Source organism: Apostichopus japonicus, chromosome 5, assembly GCF_037975245.1.
Source record: "Apostichopus japonicus isolate 1M-3 chromosome 5, ASM3797524v1, whole genome shotgun sequence".
NCBI classification, from domain to species: Eukaryota; Metazoa; Echinodermata; class Holothuroidea; order Aspidochirotida; family Stichopodidae; genus Apostichopus; species Apostichopus japonicus.
In genome coordinates, this window is record NC_092565.1 from 11,644,099 (window position 1) to 11,661,617 (window position 17,519).

Consider the following 17,519-nt stretch of genomic DNA (forward strand, 5'->3'; position numbering starts at 1 on the left):
GTATGTGTATAAATGTCATGGTTGGACTCGTGCAAGATATATCCGGGAGCAACCCCGACACTCCTCTGAATATACGGGTTGCTCCCAGGTGAGAAGGTCGATTGTGTGGTCGATGGCACGAGTGTCATCCGACCGGGCGAGGGCCGAGTATTTAGCCGACGGTGACGGTGACACTCGCCCCGTGAGCAGAAGATTCTTTCGTGCATATTATCTACAAACCCAGATATTGAGCTTTTTCATACGCAGAACCCCCGGTGGAGAAGAGAGAAGAGAGAGAAGAGAGAGAGAGGAGAGATGAAAGGGAGAAGAGAGAAGGCTTCTCGCGTTGCTTGGTGGATGGCACGAGTGTCATGCGACCTGGCGGAGGGTAGAGCGGCAGGCCGAAGGCGACGGCAGGCCGGCCCGATTCACCCGCAGAGATCTGGATCTCGTTCGAGAATTCGAGATGTCGTGGGGGGCAGTGGGAGGGGCAGTCGATCAGAGAGAAAGGAGAAGAGAGAGATGAGAGATGAGAGAGAAAGGAGAGGGGAGAAGGGAGAAGAGAGAAGGCTTCTCCCGTTGTTCGGTGGATGGCACAAGTGTCATGAGAGAAAGGAGAAGGGAGATATGAGAGAGAAATTAGAAGGGAGAAGAGAGTAGGCTTCTCGCGTTGCTTGGTGGATGGCACGAGTGTCATGCGACCTGGCAGAATGGCGGGTCGAAGGCGACGGCAGGCCGGCCCGATGCATCTGCAAGATCTGACCCTCGTTCGAGATTTTGAGATCTCTTTAGTGTAGCGGGTATTGGCTTAAGTGTGTGATCCAATGGTCAGAACGAGTGGGCAGAGTGAATCGGATTCTATATATGAGGGGGGTTGTAGAGTCGATCCAAGACTCGAGAAGGCTTTTAATATCTGTCGTGGGTGTATAAATGTCATGGTTGGACACTTGCGGGCCCTCTCGTAGGGTCGGCCGTCGTTTCTTCGCGACCATGTGTTGCAACTCGGCGCTCTCACGGGGTTCATCCACTCCCCCCGTGAGCAGAGGTGTCCCTCCGTGCACACGTATATATCAACGTTCAGATATGAAGCTTTCGCGGACGGGAGTCCACCCGAGACTGGAAAAGGCTCCTTGCCTGTGGTGCGTAATTATTTTTGCACGTCTAGACTCTTGCTGGCCTTCTCGGTAGGGTCAGCCGTCGTTTCATCGCGACCATGTGTTGCAACTCGGCGCTCGGAGCGGGGGTTTTCACCCACTCGCCCCGTGAGCAGAAGGTTCTTTCGTGCATATTATCCACAAACCCAGATATTGAGCTTTTTCATCCGCAGAACCCCCGGTGGAGAAGAGAGAGAAGAGAGAGAGAGAAGAGAAGAGAGGAGAGATGAAAGGGAGAAGAGAGAAGGCTTCTCGCGTTGCTTGGTGGATGGCACGAGTGTCATGCGACCTTGCGGAGGGTAGAGCGGCAGGCCGAAGGCGACGGCAGGCCGGCCCGATTCACCCGCAGAGATCTGGATCTCGTTCGAGAATTCGAGATCTCGTGGGGGACAGTCGGGAGGGGCAGTCGATCAGAGAGAAAGGAGAAGGGAGAGATGAGAGATGAGAGAGGAAGGAGAAGTGAGAAGGGAGAAGGCTTCTCGTGTTTTTTGTTGGTTGGCACAAGTGTCATGAGAGAAAGGAGAGATGATAGAGATGGGAGAAGAGAGAAGGCTTCTCGCGTTGCTTGGTGATTGGCACGAGTGTCATGCGACCGGGCGGAGGGCAGAGTCGCAGGCCGAAGGGCGAAGGCGACGGCAGGCCGGCCCGATTCACCCACAGAGATCATCGGTCTCGTTCGAAGTTTCGAGATCCCGTGGGGGGTAGTCGGGAGGGGTAGTCGAGTCGATCCGATACTCGAGAAGGCCTTCAATATCTGTCGTATGTGCATAAATGTCATGGTTGGACTCGTGCAAGATATATCCGGGAGCAACCCCGACACTCCTCTGAAAATACGGGTTGCTCCCAGGTGAGAAGGTCGATTGTGTGGTCGATGGCACGAGTGTCATGCGACCGGGCGAGGGCCGAGTATTTAGCCGACGGTGACGGCAGGCCGCCCGATGGAGAAACGGTCAGATATCGAGCTTTCATCACGGGACCCGTTCGGGCTTGTTGCCGTTGCTGCGACCATGTGTTGCACTCGGCGCTCTGTACGGGCTTTTTCATCCAAGCAACCAATGCACGCTCGAGGCGTGCGATTGCTCTCCTCTATAACAGTGGACGAGCCGTCGCCCTCCCGCGTCGCTTCGAACCGGTCCCGTGTCCAAGGCGGGACCACTGCGACTCCTCTCGAAACGACCCAGTCGACTCGGGTAGAGATATACACCTCGAGAATCCCTTCGGGCGGTTCTTCGATCACTGTACCGTAATAGCACGGCATCGAAGGTTGAGGACTGAGAGAGAAAGGGGAGTGCGAGAGCGACTCCAGGATGGCGAACGGGCCTAGCCCGGTTCCGTCGACCGTTACCTGGTTGATCCTGCCAGTAGTCATATGCTTGTCTCGAAGATTTAGCAATGCACGGCTAAGTACAATCCTGAACATACAAGAGAAACTGCAGATGGCTCATTAGATCAGTTATGGTTTATTGGAGAAAGTCTTATACCATGGATAACTGTGGTAATTCTAGAGCTTATACTAATGAGAGAGAAAGGAAAAGGGAGAAGAGAGAAGGCTTCTCGCGTTGCTTGGTGGATGGCACGAGTGTCATGCGACCTGGCGGAGGGCAGAGTCGTAGGCCGAAGGCGACGGCAGGCCGGCCCGATCCACCCGCAGAGATGAGAGAGAAAGTAGAATGGAGAGATGAAGAATGAGAGAGGAAGGAGAAGAGAGAAGGCTTCTCGCGTTGCTTGGTGGCTGGCACGAGAGTCATGCGACCGGGCGGAGGGCAGAGCGGCAGGCCGAAGGCGACGGCAGGCCGGCCCGATTCACCCGCAGAGATCTGGATCTCGTTCGAGAATTCGAGATCTCGTGGGGGCAGTCGGGAGGGGCATTCGAGTCGATCAGAGAGAAAGGAGAAGGGAGAGATGAGAGATGAGAGAGAAAGGAGAGGGGAGAAGGGAGAAGAGAGAAGGCTTCTCGCGTTGTTCGGTGGATGGCACAAGTGTCATGAGAGAAAGGAGAAAGGAGAAGGGAGAGATGAGAGATGAGAGAGAAAGGAGAAGGGAGAAGAGAGTAGGCTTCTCGCGTTGCTTGGTGGATGGCACGAGTGTCATGCGACCTGGCAGAGTGGCGGGTCGAAGGCGACGGCAGGCCGGCCCGATGCATCTGCAAGATCTGACCCTCGTTCGAGATTTTGAGATCTCTTTAGTGTAGCGGGTATTGGCTTAAGTGTGTGATCCAATGGTCAGAACGAGTGGGCAGAGTGAATCGGATTCTATATATGAGGGGGGTTGTAGAGTCGATCCAAGACTCGAGAAGGCTTTTAATATCTGTCGTGGGTGTATAAATGTCATGGTTGGACACTTGCGGGCCCTCTCGTAGGGTCGGCCGTCGTTTCTTCGCGACCATGTGTTGCAACTCGGCGCTCTCACGGGGTTCATCCACTCCCCCCCGTGAGCAGAGGTGTCCCTCCGTGCACACGTATATATCAACGTTCAGATATGAAGCTTTCGCGGACGGGAGTCCACCCGAGACTCGAAAAGGCTCCTTGCCTGTGGTGCGTAAATATTTTTGCACGTCTAGACTCTTGCTGGCCTTCTCGGTAGGGTCAGCCGTCGTTTCATCGCGACCATGTGTTGCAACTCGGCGCTCAGAGCGGGGGTTTTCACCCACTCGCCTCGTGAGCAGAAGGTTCTTTCGTGCATATTATCTACAAACCCAGATATTGAGCTTTTTCATCCGCAGAACCCCCGGTGGAGAAGAGAGAGAAGAGAGAGAGAGAAGAGAGGAGAGATGGAAGGGAGAAGAGAGAAGGCTTCTCGCGTTGCTTGTTGGATGGCACGAGTGTCATGCGACCTTGCGGGAGGGTAGAGCGGCAGGCCGAAGGCGACGGCAGGCCGGCCCGATTCACCCGCAGAGATCTGGATCTCGTTCGAGAATTCGAGATCTCGTGGGGGACAGTCGGGAGGGGCAGTCGATCAGAGAGAAAGGAGAAGGGAGAGATGAGAGATGAGAGAGAAAGGAGAAGTGAGAAGGGAGAAGGCTTCTCGTGTTTTTTGTTGGTTGGCACAAGTGTCATGAGAGAAAGGAGCGATGATAGAGAAGAGAGAAGGCTTCTCGCGTTGCTTGGTGATTGGCACGAGTGTCATGCGACCGGGCGGAGGGCAGAGTCGCAGGCCGAAGGCCGAAGGCGACGGCAGGCCGGCCCGATTCACCCACAGAGATCATCGGTCTCGTTCGAAGTTTCGAGATCTCGTGGGGGGTAGTCGGGAGGGGTAGTCGAGTCGATCCGATACTCGAGAAGGCCTTCAATATCTGTCGTATGTGTATAAATGTCATGGTTGGACTCGTGCAAGATATATCCGGGAGCAACCCCGACACTCCTCTGAAAATACGGGTTGCTCCCAGGTGAGAAGGTCGATTGTGTGGTCGATGGCACGAGTGTCATGCGACCGGGCGAGGGCCGAGTATTTAGCCGACGGTGACGGCAGGCCGCCCGATGGAGAAACGGTCAGATATCGAGCTTTCATCACGGGACCCGTTCGGGCTTGTTGCTGTTGCTGCGACCATGTGTTGCACTCGGCGCTCTGTACGGGCTTTTTCATCCAAGCAACGAATGCACGCTCGAGGCGTGCGATTGCTCTCCTCTATAACAGTGGACGAGCCGTCGCCCTCCCGCGTCGCTTCGAACCGGTCCCGTGTCCAAGGCGGGACCACTGCGACTCCTCTCGAAACGACCCAGTCGACTCGGGTAGAGATATACACCTCGAGAATCCCTTCGGGCGGTTCTTCGATCACTGTACCGTAATAGCACGGCATCGAAGGTTGAGGATTGAGAGAGAAAGGGGAGTGCGAGAGCAACTCCAGGATGGCGAACGGGCCTAGCCCGGTTCCGTCGACCGTTACCTGGTTGATCCTGCCAGTAGTCATATGCTTGTCTCGAAGATTAAGCAATGCACGGCTAAGTACAATCCTGAACATACAAGAGAAACTGCAGATGGCTCATTAGATCAGTTATGGTTTATTGGAGAAAGTCTTATACCATGGATAACTGTGGTAATTCTAGAGCTTATACTAATGAGAGAGAAAGGAAAAGGGAGAAGAGAGAAGGCTTCTCGCGTTGCTTGGTGGATGGCACGAGTGTCATGCGACCTGGCGGAGGGTAGAGCGGCAGGCCGAAGGCGACGGCAGGCCGGCCCGATTCACCCGCAGAGATCTGGATCTCGTTCGAGAATTCGAGATCTCGTGGGGGACAGTCGGGAGGGGCAGTCGATCAGAGAGAAAGGAGAAGGGAGAGATGAGAGATGAGAGAGAAAGGAGAAGTGAGAAGGGAGAAGGCTTCTCGTGTTTTTTGTTGGTTGGCACAAGTGTCATGAGAGAAAGGAGAGATGATAGCGAAGGGAGAAGTGAGAAGGCTTCTCGCGTTGCTTGGTGATTGGCACGAGTGTCATGCGACCGTGCGGAGGGCAGAGTCGCAGGCCGAAGGCCGAAGGCGACGGCAGGCCGGCCCGATTCACCCACAGAGATCATCGGTCTCGTTCGAAGTTTCGAAATCTCGTGGGGGGTAGTCGGGAGGGGTAGTCGAGTCGATCCGATACTCGAGAAGGCCTTCAATATCTGTCGTATGTGTATAAATGTCATGGTTGGACTCGTGCAAGATATATCCGGGAGCAACCCCGACACTCCTCTGAAAATACGGGTTGCTCCCAGGTGAGAAGGTCGATTGTGTGGTCGATGGCACGAGTGTCATGCGACCGGGCGAGGGCCGAGTATTTAGCCGACGGTGACGGCAGGCCGCCCGATGGAGAAACGGTCAGATATCGAGCTTTCATCACGGGACCCGTTCGGGCTTGTTGCCGTTGCTGCGACCATGTGTTGCACTCGGCGCTCTGTACGGGCTTTTTCATCCAAGCAACGAATGCACGCTCGAGGCGTGCGATTGCTCTCCTCTATAATAGTGGACGAGCCGTCGCCCTCCCGCGTCGCTTCGAACCGGTCCCGTGTCCAAGGCGGGACCACTGCGACTCCTCTCGAAACGACCCAGTCGACTCGGGTAGAGATATACACCTCGAGAATCCCTTCGGGCGGTTCTTCGATCACTGTACCGTAATAGCACGGCATCGAAGGTTGAGGATTGAGAGAGAAAGGGGAGTGCGAGAGCGACTCCAGGATGGCGAACGGGCCTAGCCCGGTTCCGTCGACCGTTACCTGGTTGATCCTGCCAGTAGTCATATGCTTGTCTCGAAGATTTAGCAATGCACGGCTAAGTACAATCCTGAACATACAAGAGAAACTGCAGATGGCTCATTAGATCAGTTATGGTTTATTGGAGAAAGTCTTATACCATGGATAACTGTGGTAATTCTAGAGCTTATACTAATGAGAGAGGAAGGAAAAGGGAGAAGAGAGAAGGCTTCTCGCGTTGCTTGGTGGATGGCACGAGTGTCATGCGACCGGGCGGAGGGCAGAGTCGTAGGCCGAAGGCGACGGCAGGCCGGCCCGATCCACCCGCAGAGATGAGAGAGAAAGTAGAATGGAGAGATGAAGAATGAGAGAGGAAGGAGAAGAGAGAAGGCTTCTCGCGTTGCTTGGTGGCTGGCACGAGTGTCATGCGACCGGGCGGAGGGCAGAGCGGCAGGCCGAAGGCGACGGCAGGCCGGGCCGATTCACCCGCAGAGATCTGGATCTCGTTCGAGAATTCGAGATCTCGTGGGGGGCAGTCGGGAGGGGCATTCGAGTCGATCCGAGACTCGTGAAGGCTTTCAATATCTGTCGTGTGTGTATAAATGTCATGGTTGGACACTTGCGGGCCCTCTCGTAGGGTCGGCCGTCGTTTCTTCGCGACCATGTGTTGCAACTCGGCGCTCTCACGGGGTTCATCCACTCACCCCCGTGAGCAGAGGTGTCCCTCCGTGCACACGTATATATCAACGTTCAGATATGAAGCTTTCGCGGACGGGAGTCCACCCGAGACTCGAAAAGGCTCCTTGCCTGTGGTGCGTAAATATTTTTGCACGTCTAGACTCTTGCTGGCCTTCTCGGTAGGGTCAGCCGTCGTTTCATCGCGACCATGTGTTGCAACTCGGCGCTCAGAACGGGGGTTTTCACCCACTCGCCCCGTGAGCAGAAGATTCTTTCGTGCATATTATCTACAAACCCAGATATTGAGCTTTTTCATCCGCAGAACCCCCGGTGGAGAAGAGAGAAGAGAGAGGAGAGATGAAAGGGAGAAGAGAGAAGGCTTCTCGCGTTGCTTGGTGGATGGCACGAGTGTCATGCGACCTTGCGGAGGGTAGAGCGGCAGGCCGAAGGCGACGGCAGGCCGGCCCGATTCACCCGCAGAGATCTGGATCTCGTTCGAGAATTCGAGATCTCGTGGGGGGCAGTCGGGAGGGGCAGTCGATCAGAGAGAAAGGAGAAGGGAGAGATGAGAGATGAGAGAGAAAGGAGAGGGGAGAAGGGAGAAGAGAGAAGGCTTCTTGCGTTGTTCGGTGGATGGTACAAGTGTCATGAGAGAAAGGAGAAGGGAGAGATGAGAGATGAGAGAGAAAGGAGAAAGGAGAAGAGAGTAGGCTTCTCGCGTTGCTTGGTGGATGGCACGAGTGTCATGCGACCTGGCAGAGTGGCGGGTCGAAGGCGACCCGATGCATCTGCAAGATCTGACCCTCGTTCGAGATTTTGAGATCTCTTTAGTGTAGCGGGTACTGGCTTAAGTGTGTGATCCAATGGTCAGAACGAGTGGGCAGAGTGAATCGGATTCTATATATGAGGGGGGTTGTAGAGTCGATCCAAGACTCGAGAAGGCTTTTAATATCTGTCGTGGGTGTATAAATGTCATGGTTGGACACTTGCGGGCCCTCTCGTAGGGTCGGCCGTCGTTTCTTTGCGACCATGTGTTGCAACTCGGCGCTCTCACGGGGTTCATCCACTCCCCCCGTGAGCAGAGGTGTCCCTCCGTGCACACGTATATATCAACGTTCAGATATGAAGCTTTCGCGGACGGGAGTCCACCCGAGACTCGAAAAGGCTCCTTGCCTGTGGTGCGTAAATATTTTTGCACGTCTAGACTCTTGCTGGCCTTCTCGGTAGGGTCAGCCGTCGTTTCATCGCGACCATGTGTTGCAACTCGGCGCTCAGAGCGGGGGTTTTCACCCACTCGCCCCGTGAGCAGAAGGTTCTTTCGTGCATATTATCTACAAACCCAGATATTGAGCTTTTTCATCCGCAGAACCCCCGGTGGAGAAGAGAGAGAAGAGAGAAGAGAGAGAGAGAAGAGAAGAGAGGAGAGATGAAAGGGAGAAGAGAGAAGGCTTCTCGCGTTGCTTGGTGGATGGCACGAGTGTCATGCGACCTTGCGGAGGGTAGAGCGGCAGGCCGAAAGCGACGGCAGGCCGGCCCGATTCACCCGCAGAGATCTGGATCTCGTTCGAGAATTCGAGATCTCGTGGGGGACAGTCGGGAGGGGCAGTCGATCAGAGAGAAAGGAGAAGGGAGAGATGAGAGATGAGAGAGAAAGGAGAAGTGAGAAGGGAGAAGGCTTCTCGTGTTTTTTGTTGGTTGGCACACGTGTCATGAGAGAAAGGAGAGATGATAGCGAAGGGAGAAGAGAGAAGGCTTCTCGCGTTGCTTGGTGATTGGCACGAGTGTCATGCGACCGGGCGGAGGGCATAGTCGCAGGCCGAAGGCCGAAGGCGACGGCAGGCCGGCCCGATTCACCCACAGAGATCATCGGTCTCGTTCGAAGTTTCGAGATCTCGTGGGGGTCAGTCGGGAGGGGTAGTCGAGTCGATCCGATACTCGAGAAGGCCTTCAATATCTGTCGTATGTGTATAAATGTCATGGTTGGACTCGTGCAAGATATATCCGGGAGCAACCCCGACACTCCTCTGAAAATACGGGTTGCTCCCAGGTGAGCAGGTCGATTGTGTGGTCGATGGCACGAGTGTCATGCGACCGGGCGAGGGCCGAGTATTTAGCCGACGGTGACGGCAGGCCGCCCGATGGAGAAACGGTCAGATATCGAGCTTTCATCACGGGACCCGTTCGGGCTTGTTGCCGTTGCTGCGACCATGTGTTGCACTCGGCGCTCTGTACGGGCTTTTTCATCCAAGCAACGAATGCACGCTCGAGGCGTGCGATTGCTCTCCTCTATAACAGTGGACGAGCCGTCGCCCTCCCGCGTCGCTTCGAACCGGTCCCGTGTCCAAGGCGGGACCACTGCGACTCCTCTCGAAACGACCCAGTCGACTCGGGTAGAGATATACACCTCGAGAATCCCTTCGGGCGGTTCTTCGATCACTGTACCGTAATAGCACGGCATCGAAGGTTGAGGATTGAGAGAGAAAGGGGAGTGCGAGAGCGACTCCAGGATGGCGAACGGGCCTAGCCCGGTTCCGTCGACCGTTACCTGGTTGATCCTGCCAGTAGTCATATGCTTGTCTCGAAGATTTAGCAATGCACGGCTAAGTACAATCCTGAACATACAAGAGAAACTGCAGATGGCTCATTAGATCAGTTATGGTTTATTGGAGAAAGTCTTATACCATGGATAACTGTGGTAATTCTAGAGCTTATACTAATGAGAGAGGAAGGAAAAGGGAGAAGAGAGAAGGCTTCTCGCGTTGCTTGGTGGATGGCACGAGTGTCATGCGACCGGGCGGAGGGCAGAGTCGTAGGCCGAAGGCGACGGCAGGCCGGCCCGATCCACCCGCAGAGATGAGAGAGAAAGTAGAATGGAGAGATGAAGAATGAGAGAGGAAGGAGAAGAGAGAAGGCTTCTCGCGTTGCTTGGTGGCTGGCACGAGTGTCATGCGACCGGGCGGAGGGCAGAGCGGCAGGCCGAAGGCGACGGCAGGCCGGGCCGATTCACCCGCAGAGATCTGGATCTCGTTCGAGAATTCGAGATCTCGTGGGGGGCAGTCGGGAGGGGCATTCGAGTCGATCCGAGACTCGTGAAGGCTTTCAATATCTGTCGTGTGTGTATAAATGTCATGGTTGGACACTTGCGGGCCCTCTCGTAGGGTCGGCCGTCGTTTCTTCGCGACCATGTGTTGCAACTCGGCGCTCTCACGGGGTTCATCCACTCACCCCCGTGAGCAGAGGTGTCCCTCCGTGCACACGTATATATCAACGTTCAGATATGAAGCTTTCGCGGACGGGAGTCCACCCGAGACTCGAAAAGGCTCCTTGCCTGTGGTGCGTAAATATTTTTGCACGTCTAGACTCTTGCTGGCCTTCTCGGTAGGGTCAGCCGTCGTTTCATCGCGACCATGTGTTGCAACTCGGCGCTCAGAACGGGGGTTTTCACCCACTCGCCCCGTGAGCAGAAGATTCTTTCGTGCATATTATCTACAAACCCAGATATTGAGCTTTTTCATCCGCAGAACCCCCGGTGGAGAAGAGAGAAGAGAGAGGAGAGATGAAAGGGAGAAGAGAGAAGGCTTCTCGCGTTGCTTGGTGGATGGCACGAGTGTCATGCGACCTTGCGGAGGGTAGAGCGGCAGGCCGAAGGCGACGGCAGGCCGGCCCGATTCACCCGCAGAGATCTGGATCTCGTTCGAGAATTCGAGATCTCGTGGGGGGCAGTCGGGAGGGGCAGTCGATCAGAGAGAAAGGAGAAGGGAGAGATGAGAGATGAGAGAGAAAGGAGAGGGGAGAAGGGAGAAGAGAGAAGGCTTCTTGCGTTGTTCGGTGGATGGTACAAGTGTCATGAGAGAAAGGAGAAGGGAGAGATGAGAGATGAGAGAGAAAGGAGAAAGGAGAAGAGAGTAGGCTTCTCGCGTTGCTTGGTGGATGGCACGAGTGTCATGCGACCTGGCAGAGTGGCGGGTCGAAGGCGACCCGATGCATCTGCAAGATCTGACCCTCGTTCGAGATTTTGAGATCTCTTTAGTGTAGCGGGTACTGGCTTAAGTGTGTGATCCAATGGTCAGAACGAGTGGGCAGAGTGAATCGGATTCTATATATGAGGGGGGTTGTAGAGTCGATCCAAGACTCGAGAAGGCTTTTAATATCTGTCGTGGGTGTATAAATGTCATGGTTGGACACTTGCGGGCCCTCTCGTAGGGTCGGCCGTCGTTTCTTTGCGACCATGTGTTGCAACTCGGCGCTCTCACGGGGTTCATCCACTCCCCCCGTGAGCAGAGGTGTCCCTCCGTGCACACGTATATATCAACGTTCAGATATGAAGCTTTCGCGGACGGGAGTCCACCCGAGACTCGAAAAGGCTCCTTGCCTGTGGTGCGTAAATATTTTTGCACGTCTAGACTCTTGCTGGCCTTCTCGGTAGGGTCAGCCGTCGTTTCATCGCGACCATGTGTTGCAACTCGGCGCTCAGAGCGGGGGTTTTCACCCACTCGCCCCGTGAGCAGAAGGTTCTTTCGTGCATATTATCTACAAACCCAGATATTGAGCTTTTTCATCCGCAGAACCCCCGGTGGAGAAGAGAGAGAAGAGAGAAGAGAGAGAGAGAAGAGAAGAGAGGAGAGATGAAAGGGAGAAGAGAGAAGGCTTCTCGCGTTGCTTGGTGGATGGCACGAGTGTCATGCGACCTTGCGGAGGGTAGAGCGGCAGGCCGAAAGCGACGGCAGGCCGGCCCGATTCACCCGCAGAGATCTGGATCTCGTTCGAGAATTCGAGATCTCGTGGGGGACAGTCGGGAGGGGCAGTCGATCAGAGAGAAAGGAGAAGGGAGAGATGAGAGATGAGAGAGAAAGGAGAAGTGAGAAGGGAGAAGGCTTCTCGTGTTTTTTGTTGGTTGGCACACGTGTCATGAGAGAAAGGAGAGATGATAGCGAAGGGAGAAGAGAGAAGGCTTCTCGCGTTGCTTGGTGATTGGCACGAGTGTCATGCGACCGGGCGGAGGGCATAGTCGCAGGCCGAAGGCCGAAGGCGACGGCAGGCCGGCCCGATTCACCCACAGAGATCATCGGTCTCGTTCGAAGTTTCGAGATCTCGTGGGGGTCAGTCGGGAGGGGTAGTCGAGTCGATCCGATACTCGAGAAGGCCTTCAATATCTGTCGTATGTGTATAAATGTCATGGTTGGACTCGTGCAAGATATATCCGGGAGCAACCCCGACACTCCTCTGAAAATACGGGTTGCTCCCAGGTGAGAAGGTCGATTGTGTGGTCGATGGCACGAGTGTCATGCGACCGGGCGAGGGCCGAGTATTTAGCCGACGGTGACGGCAGGCCGCCCGATGGAGAAACGGTCAGATATCGAGCTTTCATCACGGGACCCGTTCGGGCTTGTTGCCGTTGCTGCGACCATGTGTTGCACTCGGCGCTCTGTACGGGCTTTTTCATCCAAGCAACGAATGCACGCTCGAGGCGTGCGATTGCTCTCCTCTATAACAGTGGACGAGCCGTCGCTCTCCCGCGTCGCTTCGAACCGGTCCCGTGTCCAAGGCGGGACCACTGCGACTCCTCTCGAAACGACCCAGTCGACTCGGGTAGAAATATACACCTCGAGAATCCCTTCGGGCGGTTCTTCGATCACTGTACCGTAATAGCACGGCATCGAAGGTTGAGGATTGAGAGAGAAAGGGGAGTGCGAGAGCGACTCCAGGATGGCGAACGGGCCAGCCCGGTTCCGTCGACCGTTACCTGGTTGATCCTGCCAGTAGTCATATGCTTGTCTCGAAGATTAAGCAATGCACGGCTAAGTACAATCCTGAACATACAAGAGAAACTGCAGATGGCTCATTAGATCAGTTATGGTTTATTGGAGAAAGTCTTATACCATGGATAACTGTGGTAATTCTAGAGCTTATACTAATGAGAGAGAAAGGAAAAGGGAGAAGAGAGAAGGCTTCTCGCGTTGCTTGGTGGATGGCACGAGTGTCATGCGACCGGGCGGAGGGCAGAGTCGTAGGCCGAAGGCGACGGCAGGCCGGCCCGATCCACCCGAAGAGATGAGAGAGAAAGTAGAATGGAGAGATGAAGAATGAGAGAGGAAGGAGAAGAGAGAAGGCTTCTCGCGTTGCTTGGTGGCTGGCACGAGTGTCATGCGACGGGGCGGAGGGCAGAGCGGCAGGCCGAAGGCGACGGCAGGCCGGCCCGATTCACCCGCAGAGATCTGGATCTCGTTCGAGAATTCGAGATCTCGTGGGGGCAGTCGGGAGGGGTATTCGAGTCGATCCGAGACTCGTGAAGCCTTTCAATATCTGTCGTGTGTGTATAAATGTCATGGTTGGACACTTGCGGGCCTTCTCGTAGGGTCGGCCGTCGTTTCTTCGCGACCATGTGTTGCAACTCACGGTCGTTTCTTCGCGACCATGTGTTGCAACAACTGCGCTCTCACGGGGTTCATCCACTCCCCCCCGTGAGCAGAGGTGTCCCTCCGTGCACACGTATATATCAACGTTCAGATATGAAGCTTTCGCGGACGGGAGTCCACCCGAGACTCGAAAAGGCTCCATGCCTGTGGTGCGTAAATATTTTTGCACGTCTAGACTCTTGCTGGCCTTCTCGGTAGGGTCAGCCGTCGTTTCATCGCGACCATGTGTTGCAACTCGGCGCTCAGAGCGGGGGTTTTCACCCACTCGCCCCGTGAGCAGAAGATTCTTTCGTGCATATTATCTACAAACCCAGATATTGAGCTTTTTCATCCGCAGAACCCCCGGTGGAGAAGAGAGAAGAGAGAGAAGAGAGAGAGAGGAGAAATGAAAGGGAGAAGAGAGAAGGCTTCTCGCGTTGCTTGGTGGATGGCACGAGTGTCATGCGACCTTGCGGAGGGTAGAGCGGCAGGCCGAAGGCGACGGCAGGCCGGCCCGATTCACCCGCAGAGATCTGGATCTCGTTCGAGAATTCGAGATCTCGTGGGGGGCAGTCGGGAGGGGCAGTCAATCAGAGAGAAAGGAGAAAGGAGAAGGGAGAGATGAGAGATGAGAGAGAAAGGAGAAAGGAGAAGAGAGAAGGCTTCTCGCGTTGTTCGGTGGATGGCACAAGTGTCATGAGAGAAAGGAGAAGGGAGAGATGAGAGATGAGAGAGAAAGGAGAAGGGAGAAGAGAGTAGGCTTCTCGCGTTGCTTGGTGGATGGCACGAGTGTCATGCGACCTGGCAGAGTGGCGGGTCGAAGGCGACGGCAGGCCGGCCCGATGCATCTGCAAGATCTGACCCTCGTTCGAGATTTTGAGATCTCTTTAGTGTAGCGGGTATTGGCTTAAGTGTGTGATCCAATGGTCAGAACTAGTGGGCAGAGTGAATCGGATTCTATATATGAGGGGGGTTGTAGAGTCGATCCAAGACTCGAGAAGGCTTTTAATATCTGTCGTGGGTGTATAAATGTCATGGTTGGACACTTGCGGGCCCTCTCGTAGGGTCGGCCGTCGTTTCTTCGCGACCATGTGTTGCAACTCGGCGCTCTCACGGGGTTCATCCACTCCCCCCCGTGAGCAGAGGTGTCCCTCCGTGCACACGTATATATCAACGTTCAGATATGAAGCTTTCGCGGACGGGAGTCCACCCGAGACTCGAAAAGGCTCCTTGCCTGTGGTGCGTAAATATTTTTGCACGTCTAGACTCTTGCTGGCCTTCTCGGTAGGGTCAGCCGTCGTTTCATCGCGACCATGTGTTGCAACTCGGCGCTCAGAGCGGGGGTTTTCACCCACTCGCCCCGTGAGCAGAAGATTCTTTCGTGCATATTATCTACAAACCCAGATATTGAGCTTTTTCATCCGCAGAACCCCCGGTGGAGAAGAGAGAAGAGAGAGAAGAGAGAGAGAGGAGAAATGAAAGGGAGAAGAGAGAAGGCTTCTCGCGTTGCTTGGTGGATGGCACGAGTGTCATGCGACCTTGCGGAGGGTAGAGCGGCAGGCCGAAGGCGACGGCAGGCCGGCCCGATTCACCCGCAGAGATCTCGATTTCGTTCGAGAATTCGAGATCTCGTGGGGGACAGTCAAGAGGGTCAGTCGATCAGAGAGAAAGGAGAAGGGAGAGATGAGAGATGAGAGAGAAAGGAGAAGTGAGAAAGGAGAAGGCTTCTCGTGTTTTTTGTTGGTTGGCACAAGTGTCATGAGAGAAAGGAGAGATGATAGAGAAGAGAGAAGGCTTCTCGCGTTGCTTGGTGATTGGCACGAGTGTCATGCGACCGGGCGGAGGGCAGAGTCGCAGGCCGAAGGCCGAAGGCGACGGCAGGCCGGCCCGATTCACCCACAGAGATCATCGGTCTCGTTCGAAGTTTCGAGATCTCGTGGGGGGTAGTCGGGAGGGGTAGTCGAGTCGATCCGATACTCGAGAAGGCCTTCAATATCTGTCGTATGTGTATAAATGTCATGGTTGGACTCGTGCAAGATATATCCGGGAGCAACCCCGACACTCCTCTGAAAATACGGGTTGCTCCCAGGTGAGAAGGTCGATTGTGTGGTCGATGGCACGAGTGTCATGCGACCGGGCGAGGGCCGAGTATTTAGCCGACGGTGACGGCAGGCCGCCCGATGGAGAAACGGTCAGATATCGAGCTTTCATCACGGGACCCGTTCGGGCTTGTTGCCGTTGCTGCGACCATGTGTTGCACTCGGCGCTCTGTACGGGCTTTTTCATCCAAGCAACGAATGCACGCTCGAGGCGTGCGATTGCTCTCCTCTATAACAGTGGACGAGCCGTCGCCCTCCCGCGTCGCCCTCCCGCGTCGCTTCGAACCGGTCCCGTGTCCAAGGCGGGACCACTGCGACTCCTCTCGAAACGACCCAGTCGACTCGGGTAGAGATATACACCTCGAGAATCCCTTCGGGCGGTTCTTCGATCACTGTACCGTAATAGCACGGCATCGAAGGTTGAGGATTGAGAGAGAAAGGGGAGTGCGATAGCGACTCCAGGATGGCGACAGGGCCTAGCCCGGTTCCGTCGACCGTTACCTGGTTGATCCTGCCAGTAGTCATATGCTTGTCTCGAAGATTAAGCAATGCACGGCTAAGTACAATCCTGAACATACAAGAGAAACTGCAGATGGCTCATTAGATCAGTTATGGTTTATTGGAGAAAGTCTTATACCATGGATAACTGTGGTAATTCTAGAGCTTATACTAATGAGAGAGAAAGGAAAAGGGAGAAGAGAGAAGGATCTCGCGTTGCTTGGTGGATGGCACGAGTGTCATGCGACCGGGCGGAGGGCAGAGTCGTAGGCCGAAGGCGACGGCAGGCCGGCCCGATCCACCCGCAGAGATGAGAGAGAAAGTAGAATGGAGAGATGAAGAATGAGAGAGGAAGGAGAAGAGAGAAGGCTTCTCGCGTTGCTTGGTGGCTGGCACGAGTGTCATGCGACGGGGCGGAGGGCAGAGCGGCAGGCCGAAGGCGACGGCAGTCCGGCCCGATTCACCCGCAGAGATCTGGATCTCGTTCGAGAATTCGAGATCTCGTGGGGGCAGTCGGGAGGGGCATTCGAGTCGATCCGAGACTCGTGAAGGCTTTTAATATCTGTCGTGGGTGTATAAATGTCATGGTTGGACTCTTGCTGGCCTTCTCGGTAGGGTCAGCCGTCGTTTCATCGCGACCATGTGTTGCAACTCGGCGCTCAGAACGGGGGTTTTCACCCACTCGCCCCGTGAGCAGAAGATTATTTCGTGCATATTATCTACAAACCCAGATATTGAGCTTTTTCATCCGCAGAACCCCCGGTGGAGAAGAGAGAAGAGAGAGAAGAGAGAGAGAGGAGAGATGAAAGGGAGAAGAGAGAAGGCTTCTCGCGTGGCTTGGTGGATGGCACGAGTGTCATGCGACCTGGCGGAGGGTAGAGCGGCAGGCCGAAGGCGACGGCAGGCCGGCCCGATTCACCCGCAGAGATCTGGATCTCGTTCGAGAATTCGAGATCTCGTGGGGGCAGTCGGGAGGGGCAGTCGATCAGAGAGAAAGGAGAAGGGAGAGATGAGAGATGAGAGAGAAAGGAGAGGGGAGAAGGGAGAAGAGAGAAGGCTTCTCGCGTTGTTCGGTGGATGGCACAAGTGTCATGAGAGAAAGGAGAAGGGAAGAGATGAGAGATGAGAGAAAAGGGAGAAGAGAGAAGGCTTCTCGCGTTGCTTGGTGGATGGCACGAGTGTCATGCGACCGGGCGGAGGGCAGAGTCGTAGGCCGAAGGCGACGGCAGGCCGGCCCGATCCACCCGCAGAGATGAGAGAGAAAGTAGAATGGAGAGATGAAGAATGAGAGAGGAAGGAGAAGAGAGAAGGCTTCTCGCGTTGCTTGGTGGCTGGCACGAGTGTCATGCGACGGGGCGGAGGGCAGAGCGGCAGGCCGAAGGCGACGGCAGGCCGGCCCGATTCACCCGCAGAGATCTGGATCTCGTTCGAGAATTCGAGATCTCGTGGGGGCAGTCGGGAGGGGTATTCGAGTCGATCCGAGACTCGTGAAGGCTTTCAATATCTGTCGTGTGTGTATAAATGTCATGGTTGGACACTTGCGGGCCCTCTCGTA